The 16789-nt window shown below is 42.4% G+C and overlaps 1 protein-coding gene across 25 annotated transcripts in view; it reads left to right on the plus strand.

Annotated features, from left to right (window-relative positions):
• MAGI1 (membrane associated guanylate kinase, WW and PDZ domain containing 1) overlaps nt 1-16789 on the plus strand; it is a 612719-nt gene that overhangs the window by 422089 nt on the left and 173841 nt on the right. The gene's annotated exons all lie outside the window — the stretch shown is intronic.

A 16789-nucleotide genomic window follows, 5' to 3' on the forward strand; every position in this document is an offset into this window, starting at 1 on the left:
TTCTTAAATTCTAGGCAAGAAATATGTTAATTGAACACCTGCTTTGTGCCAGGCTCTGTGTCAAATGCTTTCATATTTTTAAAAATGGCACCTCCTCTCACCTATCAAAGATCTAGTCTGTATCAAGCACAGTTCTAGGCATGTGTTACATGCCATGCCATGGGCTTAAGAGCTCTCCTCTCCCGTCCAATCCCCTGGGGAAAGGCAGAGGATAAGAGCCATACCTGCCCATGTGCAACTTACACTTCCGCCATGGGGACACAACGAGAGCACACGAATGGCAGTAGTAGACAAGATTAGGCCCATAGGTATTGCCCCATAGCTATTCTCAGGAAGAGTGAAATCCCTAAAATATAATAATATCCATGATGTTAGGAATTTTTGTCTTTTCTGGTTCATTGCTGAGTCCCAAGCTTCTGGACACATTTGTTGAAAGAACGAATGAAGAAATCCCCCTCTTTTTTAAACTCATTATTTCGAAATCATTTAGACTTGGAGAAAACTTGCAGAAATGGTATGAAGTGTTCCCATATATCCTCTAACCAGCTTCACCTAATGTTAACGTCATACATAACTGTGTACAATGATCAAAACCAGGAAATTAACATTGGCACAGTACTACTAACTAAGGACTATTTGGATTTCACTATTTTTTTCCCACTAAAGTCTTGTTTTCCGTTTCAGGATCCAATCTAGGATCCCACATTATATTTAGTTGTCATGTCCCCTCCAATCTGGGGCAGTTCCTCAGCTATGCCTGGTCTTTCATGACTTTGACACTTCTGAAAAAAAGTTGTGATCATTTATTCTCTAGAATGTCCTTCAACTTAGATTTGTGTGATGACTGAGAGCTGGAAAAGACTTTGTACCAGAAAAGACATCATGAAGGAAGTGGGGCTTTGGGTGGGCTTGGAGGAATGAGACTTGGATGGACACAAAGGTAGAAAAAGGAGTTTTCAGGAAGGCAAAACCTCTGTGCAAACATGTGTATCCTGGAGCACTTTGGTGTTGTCTTGGTTCTTGTCTGCGTGTGTAGGTGATGGGTAGGGTAGCCTGAGCTGACTAGTTAAGAGTTGTAATCACTCCTTGTCCAGCTGCCCTGCTGCTCTGCATCTTGCCTTCTTCTCATCAGCAATAAGATCTTCTTGATTCGGGCTCACCTCCAGCCTCCAGGTTCTGCCTGCAGCACTCTTGGATTTGGGCTTTGGCTTCCTGGGTATCAGAGCCAATGGGCTTCTTCTTATCTTTTTATCAGAGTTTATGCCCTTCTCTAATCTGGGGACATAGGGTTTTATGTTTATTTTATTTTATTTTTTATTATGACTATTATACTGGCTAAGATTTAGCAAGCACTGTGCCAGACTCTAGGCCAGGTCTTTTCGGTGGGGAGCAATATCACCCCTAAGGGGGAAAAACACTGGTTCTTTGGGGAGTGAAAAAAACTTATTCTTTTTATGTGTAAGTACAGATATGCCTACCTAAACAGTCATGCAGGATATCTGTGGTTTTAAAATTTCACTGGGAAGGGGGTTTGATTAGGGGAAAAGAAATCTAAAAAAGCTTACTGGTGGGATCAATAATGGGGTTAAAAATAGGTTGAGAAACACTGATTTAGGCCAAATGACTTGCCTATATTATCTCATTTAAGTTCACAACATTACCTCAAGAGACGTATTCTTATTGTCCCCATTAAAAAATACAAATGGGGAAACTGAGAATTAGCAGCACTGAGTACCTTGCTCAAGGTCACAAAGCCAAGTGTAGACTGGGGATATCCACCCATGACAGGTAGGCTCCAAAGGTTAAAGTCTAAACAGTGATCATCCCTGTCACTTTGTAGCCTTATTCATATTAAAAACCAGTTAGTAAGTCAATAGAAAAAATACATAGCATATCCTAAAACCGAGGAAAAGCTTTCTAGGCTTACTCAGTAATTAGAATCTCCTGTTATATTATTACGCCATGATTAGCGTTATTAACTGTGGGTCAGCTCTGCAAACATTTGCAGTATTGATGTTAGGAGTCTATTCTGGTACCGGAATACAATCACACGAAGGCAGGGCTTTTTGTCTGTTCACCGTTGCATCTCCAATGCTCAGAACAATGCAACACATAGTAAGTGCTCAAAAAATACGTGTTGAATAAATAAAAATGAAAGGATATCATATTTTAAGACAAAAAAGTTCAAAGCAAAACTGAATTACTTCTGTTTGAGGTTAGGGCCGTGATGTTTGCACTTAAACAAATAAACAGCAACCACCAAAATGTTGGACAAGACGCATACCTACCACAGAGAAAATAAGTTCTGGGTGGCCATTTGAATTTGATTGCAGAAATTGCCTCCAGTTACTCAGACTCCAAATGTATGACTTAATATTGTTATACCATGCAGAGCTGAGAGAGATTAGATCAGACTTAATTTTTCCATCCATTTCGAGGGGTTCCAAAAAAAAAACCCAACCAGTATTATTGTTTGAGACAGAATGTTGATAATACAATAGAGTGAAATATACAGTGTCATCTTTTCTTTTTCAACTGAGTATCAAGAACAGCTCTTTCTGTTTGAGGTGGGGACTAAACCTACCTGAGTTGTATTATAGCCCTGGACAGATGAACGAAAACCCCAAGTTGTATGGGATGTAATTTCGTTCCCCTGAGAAATTTTACACTTACCATCTGTGAACAGGAAACAGAAATTGGTATATCACACAAAACCTAAAATTCATCTCCTAAGCCTTACCAAGGCGTAGCACGTGCATCTCCTTGAGATACGCAGAAGGTTCAGCAGTGGCTACAGAATTAATTTGGATTTGCCAAACTACCCCCTACAGACAAATGCAAATTTCAGTTTTCACAGACCCTTCCTAAAGTAAGTAATTCAGAGGATCAGGGCCCAAGAAAGGCTAGATTGGCTCAAAAGAAGCCCATTTTCATATATGTGAGTGGAGATAGACAAAAGGACGGTGACATCATCACCAAGTCCTCATTTTCTTGTTCCCAGTGGCATTTACTGGCAGCACTGAGAGGGCTTCTAAGAAGGTTCACCATGGGTGCAAATGAAATGAGAAGTCATGTAGCTCAGAATCTGAGAGTGGATAGGAATTTTGCTGGCTTCTTCAAAGGCTAAGCCACTCTCCCGCCCCCATGTGAGATGAGCTGCTTTTGGATGTGGGTTCAAATATCTTTCTCTACATCACATTTTTTTAGAGTCCTGTCAAGTGGCTTTTTTGTTTCCCTTTGCTTTTAATTCTTCTTTTCCCACCCCCTGGAAGCTTATAAGCCTTGGCATTATATGGTAATTAGATGGTGATGCTGGGAAATAGGGACAGAGGACACACACACACACACACACACACACACACACACACACACACGGCCCTATTACCTGGGCGGGCTGTCCTCCAGCCTTCTTCATGAAGAGGTGGGTGCTTCAGGGCTTCTGATTACAGGCTTTCTGCCTCCTAACACTCATCCTTTGAGAACCCTCTCAGCGGGAACGCTGTGTACTCCAGGCATTCCATTCCACACACTGAATGACCTAATATAATTATTTGAAACTGAAAATCACTTTCACTTCAACAGAAGGATCTCAACCACCTCCACCCCCCCTACCTTTTTGGAGTTACTAATTTAGACATTCCTTTACTGCATCCTGTCACAATCAGGCTTATCTAGTCTTCTGATGAGCTCCGCTAGGGAAACTGTGCTAGCTTTGCTCTGGGAAACCCCTCATGTCAAATCCTTCTACTGTGGCTGCTTAAAAAAAAAAAAAAAGACACAAACGTAAATGTGATGTGTTACTCTTTGGCTAATGCATTTCCACACCTTTGAGGGGAGGCCTGCTTCAGACCCTGGGTGTGGATTTCATTGTCCTCTGCTTCTATAATTCATGGGGAAGCACCATTTTAACATTACGTAAAGTGTTTCAAATAATTGCTTTTGGGCTTCCTCCTTGGGAGATGATTTGCTGTCCCAGGCAGTGATGTGCACATGCTGGGGGCTAACCCCAATGTTGTCAAATTGATTATTTCCCATGAATGCCCCACTTACGACTGCCATGCTCCACCTGAAATTAGAACTAAAACTCTATATAAATCAAAAGGAAGAGCTGAGCTGAGGTGACAGGTTCAAAGGGGGCTCTCCGGGATTTTGTTTTTCTTGGCCCAGGGAGTTCACCTTTTTCAGGTTTTATCCTTGCCATAGAAGAGGTGAAGTATCTTCTGAAGTTCAAAAGGCATGCCTCTTGACCTTAAAAGTTTACAAAAGGCAGTAGCATGGGGAGACCAAGATCTGGGACTTTGTGAACTTGGACTGACCTGAGACATTGCTCCAAGCACTTAGCTGAGTGACCTTTGGCTGTAACTTAACCTTTCTGAGCCTCATCCTTTTCATCTTTCAGAGTGAAGACAAAGGGTTGCATGATGGTGAGATGGATCAGCTTTGGGGCTGGAGAGGAGGGTCCTTTTAAGGAGAGGGTTTTTTTTAAGGGACCTTGAATGCTAAGCTAAGGTGTTTAGCTTTTTTTTTCTAAGGATTGGGGCCTATCTAGGTTTCCAGAAGAGTGAAGAGATGATTTGTATTAACCAAAGTGTCACTGTGCTGGGCTGGAACACCAGCACAGTACTTTCAAAATGGTCTGCACCAGTAAAGAATATTTTTGGCTCATAATAGTCATTAGTACAAGGGCAGGTGCTATTTAATAACAGTTATTATAAATAAAATAATGATGATGAAGGTGATAATGATGGGAGGTTCCCCTTTGCTTTAGTCCTGCTGTATTTTACAGCAAATCCGACTCTCCTGTTGGACCCGCTTCTCTACATCCATTTCCAAGGTTGCAACACTTAGTGGGCCCACGTTTCCTTGGCTACCCTGGGCCAAGACCACGTGACCTCCCCTCCCACGCTGGGTACCGAGAAAGCCCTGTTTATCCCCTACTGCCACCCAGGCCCTGTGGATGGGGGCGGGCGGGAGGCCGCCACTCCCCTGGGACCCAGCAGCGGCCCCTGAGTGTGAATAGCTGGCATTGACGCCGCTGCCGCCCAGGCGAGCGGGCTGGGGACGCCCTGGCAGTGCTTCTGCCTGCGGGCCCCATAAAAGGAGCAGCTGCCGCCGGGGCCGCTCAGATGCGCGGGGATGAGGCAGGAGGCGGCTGAGTGCGCTCCTGGGCTCCGGCCGTGACCGAGGCGGACCTGGGGGCCCGCAGGTAACCGCGGGCGGGCGGGTTTTGTCCTTGGGTTTGGAGGTGACAGTAGGAGGAGGGGAGGGGCTGGAGTCAGGGTGGCAGGAAGGAGGCTGGGCAGGGATGAGGAAGAAGGGAAGCCTGGAAGAAGGAAAGGAGGAGGAAAGGGAAGGAAGGAAAAGGGGAGGGAGGGAGGCAGGAAGGAGCCGCGCCAGGGAGCGGCTGGAACACGCTGCACTTGCCTCCAGCTCAGGCATTCAAATTCCCCACCTCCGACCTCTCCCAGCCGCCAGGCCGGGCGCCTGGCGCATCCCTCCCTAAAAGGCTTCCGCGTCGCGCGCTCATCGCGGACGCTCAGCCATGTTTTCTGGGCGAGCGTATCCGCCGGCACAGCTGAGCGGCAAGGCCTGCCCGCGGGGACAGCCTTGGCTGCGGCATGGGGACAGGTGGAAGGGGACGAGAGCGGCCGGCCTGCTCCAGGCTCGCGCTGCTTAGGGCAGGGCCCCGCTGGAGGATGCTTTACTTTGCCTCCAGTGGGGTAAAACCCGGGGTGCGCCCCACCCCCGCCGCCAGCCGTTCCCGCCGTCCCCACTTCACTGGCCTGCTGCCACTTAATGAACTGTCGGGTCCCCCGCCCTGTTCTCCTTCCCCAGCCTCTCCAGGAGCCTGTATTTTGAGCTTCTTTTAGAGTGTTGTTTGCATAAAACTGGGCTCAGCTGGAGAAAATGGAGAGGGTCTGAAAAGGAGGAGGTCCTTTTGTGCGGAGCCCCATTGTAGAGCCGTCTTTCTCCCCAAACCCTGAGCCGCTGGAGGTCCCCAACACAGAAAGAGGGATGCTGAGGCATCCCAGACCTCCTTGGCTTGCTGTCTGTCAAGTGCCCCTCTCCTCCCCTACTGGGATTCTTCATCTGTGGGTAAAAGGTCGCTCTGAAGCTGTGAGGGCTCCGTGTCACCTGGGATGCCCCCAGACACCCCGTGGCTCTAGTTTCCATGGCTTCGCTGCCCACTCACAGGAAATGCAACTCTCGGCAATCAAGCCTGTCTGCCAAGTTTCTTCCTCCAGCCAAAAGCAGATCCACAGCAGTGAGCTGTGAATTCTCAGCAGGGTTGGGTGGTTATTAGAGACCTTTGCTTGAGGAGCTCTTGGATGGGAGTTTGGGAGTTCCTCAATGACTCCAGTGACATCTCAGCTGAATGTTGTCCTTAATTTTCTCCTAATAATGAAGTTTCAGAGTTGGCTTTTTCTGCAACGTGTGGTGTGTTTCAACCCCAGGCTGCACCCTGAGGTAGTCTTGTGCTGGTTTATATGTGGGATAGAACATATGTGATTGCAGGTCTATTATAGAATGAATATAGGCAGTGTCACCACAGCAGTGAGCTGTCTAGAGAGAGAATCTAAGCATTGACCAGACCTGTTCTCAGCCCTTCACATGTATTATCCTCTTTGATACGTACAGCTACCAAGAATCTCTAGTTAATAAACAGACACATCGAGAGATTAATTTGTCCCGTGTCCACAGTAACTAGATGACCGTGCTGGGGGTTGAATCTAGGCAGTATTAGTCCAGAGCTCCTGCCCTTAACTCTGCCTCTTTGCGAAGGTGGGCAGTAAAAACCTCTGCGTGGCGTCATCATTCTGAGGTACCACGAGGTGGATAAAAGAAGACTAACTGTAAAGTCAGGTAGATTAGGTTTGAATCTTGGATTCAACATTTATAGAATTTGTGAGTTAACCTTTATCAATCCTACGTGGTATGTTGTACAGTAATTTAAAATGCCTAGCACATAATTTATAAACAGTTATTAGATGTATTTTGTAGTTGCAAGAGCACAGTGTCATAACCAGTTACAGATTTTAAAGCCGAGGTTGTCTGTTTTTATGTTCAGCCCTGTCACTTAGGGGCTGAATAAACTAGGCAAAATACTTGAACCTCTCTCTAAGCCTCTGTTTTCACATGTGTAAAGTGGGTTGTTCTGCAACCGAATGAGAGACGTACTTAAAACCGTTAGCACAGGGCCAGCGTACATAGTGCTCAAGAAATGTTGCGGTCGGGGTTTGTTGTTTGGTTTGGTTTGGTCTGGTTGGTGTTGTTGTTGTTTGTAAATCAGTGCAGGTTCCTGTATTGGGTTTGCTTTTGTTTTGTCGTTCCTGGATTAGTGTGGTTCAGCAATTACTCCTTGGACTGCAGTGCATCATAGACCCTCTCCAGGTGTGTGCGCACACGCACACACACCACATGCACACACCACACAGCCTAGAACATCCACTTTTGAAATTACAAGGACTGAGTGAATTCTGCCTTGTTCAGTAAGAGCTCTGTTTCTCTTGGCAAAGCAGTCACTGACTTTTAAGGGTTAGGGAAGCTTCAAAGTTAATTTTAAAGCTGTCTGAAAACCAGCTGGAATAATTAGCGCCACGCCTAACAGTTGCATGGGGGAAAAAATGGATTGATGATGACATTTGCTTTCTTAGTAAGCTCTGAAAAACTGTAACATATTCTGCTAAACTGTTATAAATAATCAACTGGAATCTGAACTTAGTTAAACAATTCTAGAAGAATATCTTCTCCCATGTGGTTTTATAGATGTTGGTTAAATGAAAAGAACTCAGTGAATGAAACTTCAAAATACAGTGTTGACATAGATTAACATGTTCTAAACAGCTGTTTAGAGTTTAGCCCAAATATTTGTTTATAAATGAAGAGGATGCTGTAAGATCAACATTTATAAAAAAGAATGTGTTAACTGGAGAATGACCTAAAAGCCCATCAATAAGGAGCTGGTTAAAGAAATTGTAGCATATACTTACAGTGGGTGAATATACCCCATTGAAAGAATGAGGTGTGGTTTATATGCTGATATAGAATGGACCATTGCAGTATCAATTCCATGAGTTCAAAAATTTCGTCTATTTTGATCTAATCTCTAGCACCTCCTAGAACAGCGCTTGCTGAATAATAGTTACTTAGTAAATCATTGAATGAATGAGTGAATATTGTTCAGTGAGACGAAGCAAGGTACTGAGCAGTGTTTATAGTGCATTGCCATGTGTGTTTTTAAATGAGTGAATATAGGTTTGTGTGCATGTGTATAGAAAACAATGGTTGTCTCTGGGGAGGAACTGAAGGGCTGGGGGTAGGAGGGAGTTTTTGTGTTTGCTGGTTGGTTGTTTTTTGTTTTTTTGTTTTTTTAACCCTACCCCATTATGTCTATGTACTAGTTAAAAACAAAAAAATTGAGAGGACCTGCTTTCCCTGAGTTTGGTCTTAATTTTTATTCTGTGTAACTCACCCTTCTGTTACCCCTTTACTGTAGGCTATTTAATTTCTTTGCCTTATTGAAATACCTGCAACCCTTTGATAAGATGATATGCATGGACTGTTTTTGAGGGATGCCTTCTGAATGGAACCCCTATATAGTAAGCGGTGCATTGTCCTGCCTAGGAGGTTGCTCATGCGAAGACCCTTCTTTTCTCCATTAGAGAAAGCTTTGTGGACCTCCATGCCTTATACAGACCATGGTCCCTCTCAGGAACTCCATAGATTATTTTCTAATGAATAGGTATCTAAAGTATGAGTCACGTAAGAATTTATAATTTCATAGCAATAAGGGCAAGTCTCAAATTAAGCAATTTTTGCTTCCAGACAGGTAATTCCTAGTCTTTGAGAAGCACCTTACATGTACTTCCAGAATTCTGACCACTTAAGTAGATCTTTAGGGAGGTGGTGTCCAAAGTGCAAGGTGACCCATGAGAATACAGGAAGAAACCATCAAGAGTTCTTTATCTTTTTAATATTGTTTATAGCCCCAGATGTTAATAGTATGTGGTACTTGCTTTCTCTCATTGTTTTCTTTTGTTTTGGCTGAACCATTGAACGTTTGTTGCCCACATTATGCCTTATGCTGTTTCACCTTTGCCCACTTTTTTCTTCAGTCCTTAAGTTGTTTTTTTACTGTATTTGGGGATAGGTGTTACACTTTTTTCTTTCTTATGGATTTTTAAAGAGAGACGTTAGAGTTGGGAAGAAACAGATATTTAAAAGTTGTTTCTGAATTTTTAGTGTGTATCCATTTCAAAGATTTGGGTCTTAATTTCTACCATCCTTAACCACCTTGGTAGACTAAAACTAACGCACGAGTTTCTGTTGCTGCCTTCTAAAAGAATACTGATTCTTATGTCTTACAAGAGATTGATACAGGTGACAATGAAGGTGAAGATGTTAGCAGTATATTAATATGTATATGGCACACTCACACGTATTACTTAATTTACGAAATAACCCCATCAAGTTTGCATTGTGCTTGTTATCCAAGATAACACTCATCACACTGCCTTTTCCTCGATATTTTTAACAGCATATCTATTCCTTGACATTCGGGAGCTGGCCTGCTACCGTCAGCGAGGCCTTCATGATGGATCAGGACGAGACCACTCATAATCATGTCTTAGCACGGAGAAAAACGTAAAAATTGTCCAGACCACAAAAATGACCATACGTCCTCTCCTCCTGATTAATATGACTCATCGCTGCTTCTTGATTTGTGCAGTTACAGATGTAGCATTCTGGATAGGATTTATTTGAATATGCAAACAGAGAACTGTCTCCACTTTTTAACAGCATCCAGTTTGGAAGGAAGCCTTGCTTCCTTCAACCTTCCCTCAGATCACCCGAAGTCACCTGACTCATGCCCAGGTGACTCATGACTGAAAGCCCTTGGCCACACCTTCTTCACCTTCTTCGTGAACGGCCTCTCCCCCGCCCCGCCCCCGTCTCCATAGTGTGCATTCTTCCTGTTGCAATGAGTAATAAACCACTGGTTCAACTATAATTATGTTTCTGGTGGCCTTGGAAGCATTTGCTATTGAGCTGTTTACAAACAGAAGAACATTTCACAGGTGTTTGAGTAATATTTGGAAGAAAGTACAGCATTTTGTCCGTAAAAAAGTAATTACTCGTTATAGAGAATCTGAAAAGTACACAAAGGTATCAAGAATGAAAGAAAGATTCTTATTAATTTCATAAGCCAGGAATAATCTTTGTGAACACTCAGCTATATTTCCTCTGTATATTTCTACATCTACTTCTACAGCTTTCTCTCCATATAAATAAGTACTCTCTCCCTCCCTCTCTTTCTCTCTCTGTGTATATATACATATATATACACATACATATGTGAATATAGATTTATGTGCACACACACACACAACTTGGATAATTGGGATTATTCTATCTATGTAGTTTGGTATCCTGCTGTTTTTCATTTAACATATCATGAAAATTTCCTTATGTGAATCTGATTTTCCCCAATTACATATTTTTTATTGTTAAATAGTATCTTGTCATATGGCACTAGACAGTTGCTCGTTCATTGTCCTAAGTAAAATCATCAGTTTTTCTTTTTTAACTAGCTAGGAGAGACATCTTCATGTTTTAATGTATGTTCAGATTTCTGTTTATTTCTTTAGGATAGTCTTCCGTAGGAAGGTGTGTACTTTAAAGAAATTCTTGATATCTGTTGCCTAATTATTTTCCCCCCAGAATTGTTGGTTCTTGTGCTGCCCAGAGATGTGGTAACAGTTGGGAATCGGGGCTGGCGGCACCATGGGGAGCCCTGAAGTCCTCTTTCATCCCTGCTGCCGCTCTGAGCTTCTGCTTCCTCTGTCCCTCTCCCCACAGACTGGTTGTTATGTTTGACCAACGTGGCTGCCTTTGCTTTTGCCATGTGGGAGGAGGGAGAGGGGCACTTCCCAGTGAAGGAGGAATTGATGTGCCCCAGTGTGTAGGAGCTGAATTCTTCTAAAATCTCTTTAAGGGCAGCATCTGGATAATCATTAGCGCTTCCTCAGTGCCTAGCAGGCAGCACTATAAAATGTGCTGTCCAGTGTATCTCTGTTGCCTAAGTAGATGATAATCCTGTTTCAGACTTAAAGCAACCTGCAATATTAAAAATCCTTTTAATCAAATATATCCTTCTCCGCGGAACAAATATATAAAATTTATAACTCTTACATTTTTTGAGATAATGTTTTTACCTCATTTTTTGAGGTAATATTATGAGTACCGGGGGTATAGCGGTGAGCTCAACCAACCTTGCATTATGGAGTGTAGATACAGAAAATAAACCCCCAATAAACGCAAAATGCCAGGGAGTGATACATGTTTTGATGCAAAATAATAAAGCAGGGTGAGGAGATTAAACACAGTAAGTCCTTCCCTTACTAAACTGCACTTTCCTCGGTTTCAGTTACCTGACGTCAGCTGCGGTCCAGAAATGTTAAATGGAAAATTCCAGAAGTAAACAATTCAAAAGTTTTAAATTGTGCACCGTTCTGAGTTGCATGATGAAATCTCAGGCCGTCCTGCTCTGGCCCACCTGGACGTGAATCATCTCTTTGTCCAGTGTGTCCTGCCCATTGGTCCCTTAGTAGCCATCTCGATTATCAGATTGGCTGTCCTGGTATCACACTGCTTGTGTTCAAGTGACCCATATTTTACTCAATAATGGCCCCAAAGCACAAGAGGAGTGATGCTGGCAGTTCGGATCTGCCCAAGAGAAGCCGTAAAGTGCTTCCTTTAAGGGAAAAGGTGAAAGTTCTCGACTTCACGAGGAAAGAAAAAAAATACTATGCTGAGGTTGCTAAGATCTACAGGAAGAGCAAATCTTCTATCCATGAAATTGTGAAGAATGAAAAAGAAATGCATGTCACACCTCATGCTGTAAAAGTTATGGCCACAGCTCATAAGCGCTTAGTTAAGATGGAAAAGGTGTTAAATTTGTACAGTAAGATATTTTGAGAGAGACCACATTCATGTAATGCTTATTACAGTATATTATTATAATTGTTCTACTTTTTAACTAGCTATTGTTGTTAATCTCTTACTTTGTCTAATTTATAAGTTAAACTTTATCATAGGTATGTATGATTTAAGAAAAACATAGTATATATAGGGTCCTGTACTTTCTGCAGTTTTAGGCATCCACTGAGGGTGTTGAAAGGTATCCTCCTTGGATAAGGAGGGACTACTGTAAAGGGATTTGTAGTTCTTTGGGGGTAGAGTGGTCTAGGAAAGCAAGTATAAATTAAGAAGACTCTCCTATTTTTTGGTTGTGATTGGTGATCTAGAATATTCATCATACCTTAGATGTTACTGAACGTCTACTAGTTGTCACTGTGTGTGCTTTATGACTCTCCCTTTGAGCACATCTTGGTGACAAGCACTTTCTATACGTTATTTAATCTATTTCCCACTGCTCTTATGAGAGAGCTATTATGCCTTTTTTAAGTATATGGCGGAGCAAGAGAGGTTAAGTTACTGGCCTAAATTCACATGGCTCCTAAGTAGTAGAGCTGTACTCATATCCAGACTTGAAAGACCTTTAAAAACCCAAGGCTAAGAGTCTAGAGTTAGTCCTTCTCTGGTTCCTGAGGCTCTCAGAAGGAAAAAGCCCTTGTGGTCAAAACCACCGGTGAAAGGTTAATTAGAAACCATTGGTATGTAAACTATTTATATTGATGACAGACTGCTTTTGTTTCCAGAAAGTGGGTACAGGCTCGGGTCTCTCTTCATATGCTAACTAGTTGTACACAAGCTGATAAAGTACTAAGGAAGCCAGCTCCCTTTGTGTCTAGGAATAGCATGGCAAGGTTTGCTCTGCTTTTGATCCGAGTTGTGCTGTAGTGAGTTACTTAACATATGTTTCCTTACATCCCCGTTATTGAGCACATATGCTTTGGCCCACGATCACAAATGCGGGCACAGGTTAAAAGGACACAGAAGTCTTTTTTGGTTGTTGTTTTTGTTCTCTGGAGATGTTCTTGTTCCCCAGAGAATGGGGATATCCATTTCAGATGGCCCCTTGGCAGTAGTGGGTGGGAGAGACTTTTCTGTTGGACGGGAGTTGGTGTGTGTGTCTTGTTTCACAAAAGAAAAATACTGAGGACCAAGTGGAGAGAAAGTGGCTGCTCTGGCTCTGGCTGCTGCTCTTCATGTCCATCGGGTTCTGACATGAATCTTGCTCAGTGAGACTTAGATGATAGGGCAGTGTCTAGTGGATCTTACCAATTGAAGAGAATTACACTGAGGCTGTAATTAATTTTTCAGCTCAATTACATACTTCTCTTGATAGCCCTAGTATTTTCTTCTCCAGATTTCAAAGAGGTTTGGTAATTTTACAGTTAAACCCAGCCTAACTTGGGATGAATCTACCTGTAGGAGATTTCTGGATGTGTGTATTTCTTTCAGAAAATGTTTAACACAAGACAAGTATTTTTGGATGAGAGAGGGAGAGAGACCAGTGTCGCACTGCACTAAAAGTGTGACGTGTACTTTTCAGTCTGGCCTAGCAATTTCCTGTTGAGTCTATCCTAGTTTAAGGATTATTCTTAGCTAAGGCAGTTTGTTGACTATATTGAGAGTTTGGTGGCCTTGAGGCCATTGCTTTCCTGAAACCCGTAATTCTGCCCTCTGGTTTTATTCTTATGCTTCAACCTGCATGCGATGGGAAATGGCAGAGGTAGATTCAGAATTGTGATTACGTTTAACTTCATTAACTTCATCCTCTGCCTCTTTTTTAAAAAAATTAATTTATTTTTGGCTGCGTTGGGTCTTCGTTGTTGCACACGGGCTTTCTCTAGTTGCGGCGAGCGGGGGCTCCTCTTCATTGCATGGGCTTCTCACTGCGGTGGCTTTTCTTGTTGCGGAGCACGGGCTCTAGGCGCATGGGCTTCAGTCGTTGCTGCATGTGGGCTCAGTAGTTGTGACTTGCCGGCTCCAGAGCGCAGGCTCAGTAGTTGTGGTGCACGAGCTTAGTTGCTCCACGGCATGTGGGATCTTCCCAGACCAGGGCTCGAACCCGTGTCCCCTGCATTGGCAGGCGGATTCTTCACCACTGTGCCACCAGGGAAGTTCCCATTCTCTGTCTCTTTAAACATATGCTTTTCAAGAGCTTTGGTGAGAACATGGAATCCTAATTTGACTACTAGTTTAACAGTGATTGTTTCTAGTGATTCTTCAGTGTAAGGAGAAAGATGGGAAGGTTATTTTGGAAATACGTGAATCTAATACTGAGCTCCTGATTTTTGCTTTTATTCCAAGATGTCTGCAGGTCCTCAAGACTCTTGTTCAGAAAACATCCTTTTCCCTGCCCTCCTTTCCTTCCTTTCTCCTTCTCACAATTATTTATTGAACATTGAACTGTGAGGAGATAAAAGTGAATAAGTTTACTTTCTTGAATATGGACTGTTGAGCAGGAGGAGAGATAAAGGAACATATAACAGTAGTCCAGTGTGGCAAGCCATAAGATGCCGTATCATAGGCAAAATGCAGAGGGAGCACAGAGAAGGGAGTGGTTGTTTCAGCTTGTGAGTGTTGAAGATGGTTACCACAGAAAAATGGGCTTTGTAGTATCAGTAGTTTTCCAGACAAAGAAAGGAGGAAGGATCTTGTAAGCAGAGATAATATCATGAGCAAAGACATGCTGGCATAAATGTGCATGGTCTTTTCATGAGCAGTCGATAGAGGAGGGCATCTGACATTGAAATGCATGGAGTGAATGGTGGATGATGGCAGATGAGGTTAAAGAAAGTTGGTTGGATTATATTGTGAAGGATCTAAGTGTTCCAAACCTGTGCTAATCCTCAGTAACACCCATGTTTCACTTAGAACTCTTTTCCATTACCATAGTCAGAATCTGAAGTTAATACTGATTTAAACAGAAAAGAGAATTAATTGGCTTATCTAATGAAAAATCCAAAGATATATCTGCCTTCAGGCATGGCTGGATCCAGGTACCCAAAGGTTGTTGTCATGAATCTGCCCTGTCTCAGCTCTGTTCTGTGCTGCGTTGGTTGAATTCACAGGCTCATCTCTGGTGGGAATGGCATTGTTCCTCGCATCTGTAGACTCTCATCCTTGCAGCTTAGCAACCTCCCTGAAAAGCGAGTTTCTTTTTCTAAATGGTTACAAGCAGAGTCCTGAGATTGAGTCCAATTGGATTAACTTGGGTCATATGACCACTGCTGAACACTTTGGCTAGAGAATAGACCACACTGATAGCTAGGTCAGGGTCACACACCTGACTGCAGTAAAATGGGGAATGGAGACTTGATAGACCGAAACAGTACATTTCCAATACAAATTCGACTCTACCGATTAAAAGGATTGTCTCCTTTGAAAAGACCCTGGAATCCTTTCTTATGCATTTTACCTTCATAACTGTTGTATGGGGGCCAGTCAGAAGTCTCATCACCCTTTTTGCAAAAATCCCTAGGAAGGATAAGATGTAATAATATTTTCACAGTTGTCTTTAAAAAAAATCGTATTGCATTAGCAGATCATTTTTTCCCCATTCATATTATCCAGTATAGGGTTCCTGAGAACCTCCTATGTGGGAAGTACTAGAAGTTAGGAACTTACAATGTGCTAGGAGTTATTACACAAAGATGAATTTTACCTTCACAGAACTTATTGCTTGTTAGGAGAGATAAGATTAAGACAAAAATAATAATAATAAATAGTGAAGTGTGAGTCTATATAAAAAACAAAATCAAAATCTATTAGGAAAAGCATATAAATAATACAGTCCATGCCAGTTGCCTTTCAACACTGTGGGTAAAAGCCCCAGAGTGAGCAGAAATTGAGGCATGAATCAGCCTTTTTCATTTGTCTTCAGTTTCCATGTGCCCCTTATGGTGTGAGCATCTCACCAAGTGGGTGTGAATCTAGTTCTTTTATGGTTGTTGTTTTTTTTTTAATTAAACATGGTCCTTGAATCCAGGCCAGCTTCCTCAGCTGCTGTTTAACCAAAGAAGTAGCCCTGAAGGGTGATTTTGTGTAAGCTGCCAAGAAAAAAATATTGAGATGTCACAATTAAGAAAGAGATTACCTAACTGATCTCTATTTTAAGAAATATGAATGTTCACTTTGCCAAATACAGCCCTTCTCTGTTTTTCTTTGAATCATCCCTCGAAGTCAAATAGCTTTCAGCTGAATGAATGATGGTCTTTGCATGTCATTGGTAGTTTCATTCCATTGAAAGAGAAAGAAACTGAATATTTGGGTTACTTTCTGGATTTAAAATATTACCATGTTCATTTTCCTGGTGTGAAACATACCTGTATACTCATAGAAATACACATTAGGTATATTCTTACAGATCCTATTTCAACATTCCCTGCCCTTTTTCTTTGAACATGAACTTCACTCCTAGGGATTCGTGGGATCAATGTCTACAGCTTCTTTCCTCCTCTTCCCTTTGCCATCTCTGGCGCATTTCCTGCACCCAGAAGCATATGTCAGAGCTGCAAGAGAGGAGGCATCTCATCTAGTTCACCTGCCTTTTTTTTTTTTTTTTTTTTTTTTTACAGGACAGGAAAGTGAGGTTGTTAAGCTTCCTCCAAGTTAACAATGATCTTCTCTTGATGCAGATCTTCTCTTTGAAGAGTTGTTCATGCACCAGGCTTTTAGGAAAGGGGAAAATTGTTTTAATGACCTGACCTTAGAAATATCCACTGTCATCTGTCTTCCTTTTCATCTTTCAACTCCTTTTCAAATTCATGGTCAGGAATGACAGTAAAATCTCTTGGGGATCAAGAACATCCCTGAG

The sequence above is a fragment of the Balaenoptera borealis genome, assembly GCF_965194805.1.
Source record: "Balaenoptera borealis genome assembly, chromosome: 12".
Classification (NCBI taxonomy): domain Eukaryota; kingdom Metazoa; phylum Chordata; class Mammalia; order Artiodactyla; family Balaenopteridae; genus Balaenoptera; species Balaenoptera borealis.